Genomic DNA, 10079 nt, shown 5'->3' with positions numbered 1-10079 from the left:
TCTAAGTTCGAAGACCAGGCTCCAAGAGAGTTTTGAAAGGGTTTGTGAAAACCCTTTGAAAACACCTTGGTTCCCTTCACCAATGAACCAAATAAACGTGACAAATTAGCAATGGAATGGCTTGGCATGAGGAGCTTGTGGCATGGGAGCTAAGCTTTCACAAGTCTAGCAATTTGAGAGAAAGAAAAGCATGAGTTTCTTACAGAGGACAGAAATTAAGACTGGGGCAGAGGAAGATTAGGAAGGTTTTTTATCTCAGGAAAAGAAGAAGACCACGGAGGAAAAGGATTGGGTGGCTTGAGTAAATTTCAGGTTGCTTGACAAAGCTTGGTCAAGCTCTGAAACTGGGTTTGCAGGTGAGAGAGGAAGCTTGCTCTCCGAAGAATGGGTTGGTTTTCTGGGTAGCTAAGGCTCTCTTTTATAGCTACAAAGAACCCTAATTTTATCTAACCTCTTCCTCCCTTTTTCGTTGCTTCTTCCCACTTGATCCTATTTGATGCAATTTTCCTATCCAAGGTGCATGGGTAAGGAGCCCTTTGTGGTTCCAAGGTTTTGACGCAGCTGGACCTCCCCCATAAGGGTGAGGCGCCACCTGCTTTCCTTGTGGGTTTTCAAGATGGAGCTTGCAGAGGAAAAGAGAGATGGAGGAAGTTCTTTGTCCGATGGGTATTCCTATGAATCTCCGTTGGTTTTTGCAGTGGCTTGCTATTTGACTTGGGTCTGAGACTTATGACAATGCTAGATATTTTATAAGGTACTGGGCTGGGCTTGTATGTACAGTGTTGGGGTTATCGGTGTTCTCCTTTCCAGCGGCCCGCACGCTTTCGTCCAGCTTAGAGGTGTCAAACGGGACGGGCCGGCCCAGCACGGCACGAGCCCAGCCCGTTTAAATGAGGCACGGCACGGCACGAGCACGAATATTAATGGGCCGTGCTTGGCACGGCACGAAAACTTGGGCCGGGCCGGGATCAAGAAATAGGTCCAATGGACCGGGCCGGCCCATGGCCCGATATGGGCCGGGCTTGGCCCGAGCCCGCTTCAAGCACGGCACGAGCCCAGGCACGAGCCCAAGCACGGCCCATTTAGCTTTTTTTTTTTTTTTTTCTCAAAAAGTAAAAATGCAATAATTTGACATCTAATGTCATTGTTTATATGTTTTAAAAAAAATATATTCATAAACATATATTTGATGTCTTTCATTTTAGGGAAATTACTTGGGTCCTTAGTTAATTAAACATATCAACTACAAATTAATTAAACAACATTGGACTTGATATCTAATCAATACATATGACATATACGTTTCTCCTATAATCAAAGCAAAACATTTCTTTACATATAAAATAATAAGTTGTTTAAAGATGAAAAGTTCAAGTGGACTTTGTGGAGTTGGACACTTTTTGCCCTCCGCCCCTTCATATTGTTTGGATGTTTGATTGATTAATGTTTTCAAATAGTTCATAATTTCTTGCCTCAAATGATATTTTTAATGTTTATAATTTGAATTATCTAGTGGAAAAAAAAAAATCAAGTGAAAAAAAATCAAATTAAATGGGTTGGTTCTTGGGCCCGAGTATGGCACGAGCACGAGCACAAGCACGGCCCGGCCCATTTGAATATGGACATGGGCTTTGGGCCGGGTCGGGATCAATGATTTTATTAAATGGGCCGGCACGGCACGGCCCGATAAATTAAATGGGTCGGCCCGGTACGGCACGAAAATGTTAAAAGCACGAGTTTAAATGGGACGGGCCGGCCCGGCACGGCCCGTTTGACACCTCTAGTCCAGCTGCTGGAAGTGGCTTATCCGTTTTTGGGCATTCTAACTGTCATGGATTTTCCTAAATGCTACATCAGCCTATGGGATGTTCTCCTAAGGCATTGGGTCATATTCTCTCCTCTCTCATGCTAACCCATGTGTTTAGGCTCAAGAAATAGGCTTGAGTTTTGGGGCTCCCAAGCAGCCCAAAACTTCCATTTCTTGGCTCATCAATGGGCCCCATGAAAGCTCGTTACCATCCATACCACAACCCACTCAAGCAAGCCCCGAGCATTTGCGTGGCTTGAGCCCACTTAAGCTTGTAGCGTGGCTATGTGTGAAATAATGATTTCCTGCTTGGCATGGCATGTCGCTTGGCGTGCTTGAATTTTGTCGTCTTTGAAAAGAGACATAATGCTTGACAAAATAATTAGCATGAGCTTGTAGAGCCAATGCCTTTTATAGGCTCATTTTAATTCCTAGCGTGATAAATTGCATATTTATTTGGCATGGCACGTGTTTGTGGCTCGTGCAAGCGTGCATGAAGAATTTCGCATGCTCTGCATCGGGTTTCTTCTTAATAAGGTGTCGCATTGGGCCGGGGATTTATTTGGGCCCAACCCTTGATTTTTTGGGCCTCAACAGTGGTTAAGTTAGAGACAATATCGTTGTTGCTAGTAGTGGACCGCTATCCCGTCTCTCTAAAATTTAACAAAATAGACCCATAAAAATGAAACGATAATATTATATTTCATACTAAATAGAAACACATTACAACTACAATTTTCCACGTCAAATTTTGAGTGTGGATGGGGGTGGTGGTTTGAGTGCGGAGGGGTAGGGTTCTTTTTGGGGAAATTCAATTGAAACCAATTTGGGGGAAGGGAAAGGGGAGTATTGGGCTTGCTTTAGGTCAGTTTGGCATTGATGAGAAAATGATCAATCATGTGAAAATGATGAAAAACTTCAAGATAATTGAGTTCGTTGAAAACCCATTTTAATCCCTATTTTGGGGCAAGCGAGTAAGCAACCGTTGGAATAATCATAGTTCATAACGTGTATCTGACCGTGTCCTTCCACAAAATGAAACAGGTCGGCAATTAGAGAAATCGGAAAGTTAGTTCATTTCATAACCTATTTTGATTTCCTCTAGGCGACAAGCCAACAAGAGAGTACGTATATTCATTAGAATTGGATATGTAAAGAATGCTGCTATTTCCACCCCCTATATTTTCCCACCTATCTTATCTTCAAATTTTTAAAGATAAATTTACTCCTTTGTAAAATGACTTCTAAGAACATTTATCCAACAAGTTAGACAATCCACAGCCACCTTCACTCTCAACATAGTAACCGAACCAATTACCCAGTCTCTCAATCCCCTACAAAATTCATACCTCTTAAGTTTTCTTCTATCTTCAATTCTTGCAAATTACAAAGAAGATTCATCAGAGAAGGAAAAAAAAATGGATAGAGTAAAGAAAAATCTATTCAAAACTCATCCAAAACTAAAGCCATGAACAAATTGATACTTCCCAAGTCTCCAGTTCTCTCTGCGCCCTCCCCCCCAATGGCTCCACCCGGCAATATTGCCCAGCCTCTTATATATTGATTTCCAAATTCATTTCCTTTTCCAGCACCAACTAAACCACAAAAACTACCAACCCTCTTTGTCTCTCAAGTTTCTGCCTCAAACCCTCAAAAGCCCAAATTCTCTTCCATTGAACAATAGTGGGAGGAAATATAGGATTGTGTTTTTTTAGGAAATTACATAGTGGGAATTTGCATGAATGAATAATTATATGGTATTTTAGGAATAATGGTGGGTGGAAAGATAGGATTGTGTTTTTTCAAATTTATAGTATGGGAAGATAAGGTGGGTGGGAATATTGAACAATGGTGGAAATAGCAACACTCTATATAAATATGGTTCTTCCTTTCTTTGTCGTTGCCTTAAATAATTAAGTGAAATATACCTATTAATTCCAAAGAACTATGTATTAATGAAAAACCATAAAATGCTAATGTTTTAATAAAGTACTTTCACATACATGAGCTTAGCGAAGTTGGCTAGAGTGGATGTGCTCAGTGGCGGATCCAGGAAATTCCATTTCGAGGGTCAACGTGTAAAAGGTAAAAAAAATTCATACAAAATAGACCCATCAAAATGAAACGATAATATTATATTTCATACTTAATAGAAAAAACCACATTACAAACTACAATTGTCCACGTCAAATTTTGAGTGTGGATGGTGATGGTGGTTTGAGTGTGGAGGGGTAGGGTTAGGAGTTGGGAAGGTAGGCTTCTTTTTGGGGAAATTCAATTGAAACTGATTTGGGGGAGGGGGAGTATTGGGCTTGCTTTAGGCCAGTTTGGCATTGATGTGAAAATGATGAATCATATAGTCATGAAGTCATTATTTTAGATTGCAATATCTCTCCAACATGCATAACAATATCTCTAAATTGAATGCCATGACCAATTACTAGATTTATTTAGAATACAATTCTCACTCGATTAAAAAAAATGTAAAATTCTACTAAAAAAATTAAAAGTCTCTAAAGTGGTCTTTAATCAAAGGTTTCCAAATAAAATATTATAAAACATGTAGATCTTGTATCGTGCTGTCCTCCAGTACTTCATAACATGTCAAATAGGTACATAGTGGACTTTGCCTACAAAAACCCCATCATGCATGCCATCCAAAGATGCTTTGCATATAATATTATATGCACATGCAATCCAACTTATCCGATTCTTTTCAGGGGACAGCTAGCTATTAATTATAAAGTAATCAAGATTCATAATCACCCTTCTCTTAATTCAGGGTAGGGTAGGGTAGGTATATATCGCCCTCTATATTTAGGATCACATGTCCCCCTCTATATTTTAGCGGCCTGAAATGTGTTTATCGCCAACAAGCTAAAGGCGCAAAAAGTACTTATCACCAAGATAGAAGAATATTGAATTTTCATATGCGTTTGTTTTTCGTACGGGAGCTGATTTTTTCACTTCTCTTTTGTTCACTTACGTTTTCTTGTAAGTGGATAAAAGATCCGTGGGAGCAAAACGCCACAAACTTGGTGGCTAATTAATGGTGAGAATCAAATCATCTGTGCCTTGCCATTGTTGTTGGTGGGAGAAAGTTTTCTAAATTAGTATTGAAAAAGGTGTAATCTTAAGTCCTCACTTTCTGTAAGTGGCCAGAAGAACACTTCTTTATCCTCAATAATTAAGTTAGTGCACGCCCTAGAAAACTGCCCTTTGGTGGAAAAGTTTAGGACAATATCCGTACGAGACACCCTTTTTGTTACTTTAATTATACTTATTAATTCTGTCTCAAACTCACAGAACATGCTAGAAAGAAGAAACCGACTTCTTCAGGTAATTCTGAATCCCTCCTACCAAATAAAAAAAATAAAAAATTTGGACAGATAAATAGACAACTCCTCCTCGATATCCATCGACCTTGTAAAGAATATTTTTTTGGGACAAATGCTTTATGCTTGTTCTTTGTGGTTGTGGTGATGTGAGTTGGGTTTGTGTAGCTATTTTAAACATATATTTGTAATTCAGCTTTCAAGACCCCTGACGTGTGACTATGAAGTTGAAAGGATATTTGATTGTTTCCTTCTTTGTGAGATACTTATCCTTTTTACAAATTACAGTTTGACGTATGCAAAAGCAATTCATCAAAAACACAAAAAGAAAAACTTTTATACACATATTAGCAGGAATGTAGGAGCTCCTACTTTCATGATAAGAAAGGAAGTATTTTCCAAGTTAAAAAGGAGCTATTTAACTCATACTTTCATGATAAGTGATATTAGGGAGGGGAAAATCAAACTAGGACCTCGGATGCAGAGGAAAATGTTCTACCACTTAAGGTACAAACCTCTACTACAATGTCACACTTTTTATACCCTAATATACTACTTTTTATAGTTGCATTCTTCTCCTTATCCACAATAATGCTTCTTGTACGACGCACTTGATAAATGCTTTATCAATAAGCACTAAAACCTTCTTTAACTTTAGAAAACATATCCATCTTTCCCTATGTCATCCAAAAAGCACTCCTAAGTCCTAACCACACCATTCTATGTAGTATAACTTCTGGCATTTTTTGGTAATTATCCAATTAATAGTTCATGTAATTTCACATTTTGGGTTTTAACCGAAATGGTCCTCGAACTTTTGCTTGAGTTTCATTTCGATCCATCAACTAAATTTTTTATTTCAATTCACCAAAATTGAGGGATGTTTTTACCCCTCAATTTAACGGCAAAATTGACAGACTTAGATGGTAAGACTAATTTGATACTAAATGGAGAATTTGGGGACCATTGAAATGAAAATTTTAGTTGATAGATCAAATGAAACTCGAGCAAAAGTTGGAGGACCATTTCGGTCAAAAACCCCTTCACATTTTGTTAAAAAGTATAATAAAAAAGGAAAATTTACAAAAACCGAGCTTTATTTATCCCATGGGAAAGCATAATGACTCTTTTAGATGCTCGTGGGAAATTGGATGCTCCATTGCTCCTTGAAACATGACAAATCCTTGAGTGAAAGCATCTCCAATTTATGCCTTGGTTTAACAGAACCATTCCCTCTGTTCTGGGAACATTCTCGGGTAGACATCACAGCTGAGAGGTGATCATTATTTGAAAGTAATTTTCAAGCCAACTCGAACGACAACTTAAAAAAGTGGTGAAACATTCAACAGTGGCTTTCTTATTTGTGCTAAACTTGAATGCTTTACAATTGGATTGAAAGTCAAATGAACAACTAGTGGGTTTCTTTGATTTTACTTTTGCATTTATGATAACAACTCACACGGGAAAGTTAGTTAAACGTTGAAATTTTGCCTAGAATAAAAAGTTAGGTTTCTAATAATGTCCAATATTGCTAACTACTTTTTCTTGGTCAAAATTTTTATTATTTTCATCATGAGAAACTTCATTAGACAAATTTCAACAATACAATCAAAGACCTCAACATAACATCTAATGCACTAATCCCACGAGGGCAACAAGACTAACGTACTAAATCTCCAATAGCAGTAGCAAATTAAACCTTGAAATTAAATTTTGTTGACCTATGTGGCAATTTGACAAGGTTTGTTTACTGCTTTAATAATTTAAGCCTAGCAGACTCTTCAATTCAATTAATGTAATTTTATGAAGAAAAAAAAACATGTGAATAATGTCTATGTATTTATTACCTGGAAAAAAAAAAGTGCATGTTTTTAACATTTTCAAGGAGATTTTGTTTTTCCAAAATAAAATTAACAGTTTTGAAGAGAGAATGTCAACTTACCAGTCCTGAAGAGAGAGAAAGAAATTGCAGCTTCAATGACTGAGTTTGACAAGGTTGTTGGAGAAAGTTTTGATGATGTAACTCACTTATTTTAGCATTCCAAAGTTGTTGACGAGGCTATTGGAGATGCTCTAAGCAAAACTAAAGCGGACAAAAGCCGCACAAAAACTACTAGCCCATATCACCACAATTAAGCATAACCTCAAACAAAGCCCACAAACTCAACATAGCTAAAACCTTAAAGCAACCTAGGAACCTAAACGAACCCTTACCACAACCACCTGAAGAAGCACTATCATGACCACACCCACCACTGCATCCGTAAAAAATCTAGAGAAAACATGATTTCCATCGATCTACCTGCACATAAGAGCGAACAAATAAACCAAAACAACCCGGTCAAAGAACAAGTGGGTGATTTGCAGCAACCTTCGTCAAATAAGATGTAGAACCAAATTTAAAGAGCCTGAGTATTGTTAGAGAATGAGTTTTGGGAGAAGGATTTTATTAAGAATATAGTTCAAAAGAGGTGATGAAGAACTTCAATATAAACATAGATCAGAATAAATCGCAACAAGGAGCTTCTTATTCAAAATGCCCCAGTAAACTTATTCACTAACAAAAAAAAAGGCGAGAAGATAGGGGGGGAGGAGGGGCAGTGATGCTTTTTACTTCTCCACCTCACTGGAGTTTCTCTTTGTGACTCACAGAATGATACAGTGGCTAGGGTTTTATTAAGTGTGTTCTTTGAAAATGTGATATCAAACTCTCTTTAATTTGATATTTTAATTAGTTGTCACATACATTAATTATGAATATGTTCCTATATTGAAGCTGTTAAGACAAGAGGACGCGGTTTTTTTTTTTTTTTTTTTTTTTTCTTCTTTCAAAGAAAGGAAAATCATAAGTAGACATATTGAAGGAGTGTGAGATAATGAGTTAGAATTAGGATATATATTTAGGGCTTGATTTTCTTCGATGTAACAAAGAAGTTTAATAAATATAGATTTTCTAGAAAATTCATGTTCCCATCAAAGAGTGAGAAGTAATGAGTTAGGATTATGATATTTTCAGGTTTTGATTCCCTCCAATTCTAACAAATGAATAGATGAAATATTGACTATGTAGGAATTCATATTCACGTCATAAGTTGTTTTTATATTTACTAGAACGTCAAAATTCTGAATAAATCCCAAATGATGTGACATATTTTACATAATAATTAAATTTTATATTGTACAAGAGGATGACCATGGACTCAAGGGGTTTTACCAAATCAACACAATTGTGACTTTTTCCTATAATCAAGAAGGTTGACTTTTATATTAAGTCAATGAATTCCACAGTCAGGCTACATAATTGACTAGGATTCACGAGCAACACGTGATGTGTTGTTTAAGTGAAATGTGTGGTTCCAAAGTAAGAGAGACATTGCTTTCATTAACATCAACCAACAAATAGCCATGTGTAAATTAATTAACTATGGATTAGAGAAAGTTTTCAGCGACTTCTGGTCAATACTTTTCGTTAATCCAACGGTTAGGATTATCTCTCTTTGTTGGGATTAGGGTTGTACAGCGGGGATGGAAAATTTCTTTGACCAAACACCGTTTGTTTCTTGTCCTATTCTTCTTACACATCTCTTGTGGTAAACTAATTTTTATATGATTTGTATAATAGAAATAAACAAGTATGTCCACATAAAATATTTTGTTTTTGGTTGTGTGGTTCTTATTATTTGAGGTCATTGTTCTTCTTTGTGTTCATGTCGCACTTTAAACTCAATTTGACCATAGACGCATTAATTGTCATTACATTTTCTTATTTAGTTTTCTTTGATTCAATTTGATTTTTTTTAAAGAACCTCGACGGAATGAGGGAAATTTTATTGATAAAATGAAGAATTACAACGGGAGGACAAACGCCTGATCTCGACTCAACAAATCACATAATAGGACATCCTGAATAAGACCGGGCGCACCTCAAACTAAATAAAGCTGTTCACATTATGCAGATCAAATCGAGCAAGTCAATGTGCAACACCATTTACTCCCTTATGAGTAAATTGAAAAAGAGAACTCGGAATCTATTTTCGAAAATACTTTACATCTTCAACAGTAGTACCAACGTTTGATTCAATTTGATCTTAATTATAAAAGAAGATGCAGTTGCTTAATATCTGGATAAGTCGAACAGATGACTTCCCTAGGTTGTTCTCCACTTGCAATTTATGAATTTTATTTCCAACATTCTTAAACTTATTTACTAATGTCAACCACAATGCCACTTGATCATCAGAAAACGAACGTTTCATCGACTTATGCAAAGTTTAAGGACGTCTTACATTAATTAAGCAGTTGGCCTTAGAGATTAAACAAAGACCTTTGGATGTGAAAACTTTATTGGGTTGACCAATAAATTAAATACTTCCAGTTGCTGCGTGAAAGAAAGGTAACAGTTATCGTTTTTTTCTGCTGTATTTGTTTGAATATTTTGGTCTTTTTTTTTGGGACGAAGAATATTTTGGTCTTGGTCATTTGTGTGTGCTGCTTCCTCCTCCATATGCATGCATTCGTGCTTGAATGTGTCAATAAAAGGTCAACTTCATGTTTCTGAATGCCTTTTCAGTAGTAATTTCTGATTTCAATATTTCAGATATATCCTCATGTGAGTGACAGAATTAAAAAAAAAGTCATGTTCTTATATATTACCCACGCATGAAAAATAATTATTAATATATTGGGTTCGCAAGTGTCTCTTTCCAATTTTTTAAAGAGGTTAGTTGTTTTTATTTATTTAAATACAAGCGATAGTCTAAATTATAAGAAGAGGAGGGTTTTTCTTACACGTACTACCAAAGTGCCATTAAAGTTCGAACCTGAGACCCCCTGGGCTAAAAACCCCTGTTGACAAACATTCTTTGTTCATAAGATTATAGATAATAAATGTTTGCATAAACCACTAAATAACTATCCGAGCTAAACTAGTGAAAATA

The sequence above is a fragment of the Prunus avium genome, chromosome 2, assembly GCF_965620075.1.
Source record: "Prunus avium chromosome 2, drPruAviu1.hap1.1, whole genome shotgun sequence".
In the NCBI taxonomy this organism is placed as follows: domain Eukaryota; kingdom Viridiplantae; phylum Streptophyta; class Magnoliopsida; order Rosales; family Rosaceae; genus Prunus; species Prunus avium.
This window is presented reverse-complemented; position numbering follows the sequence as displayed.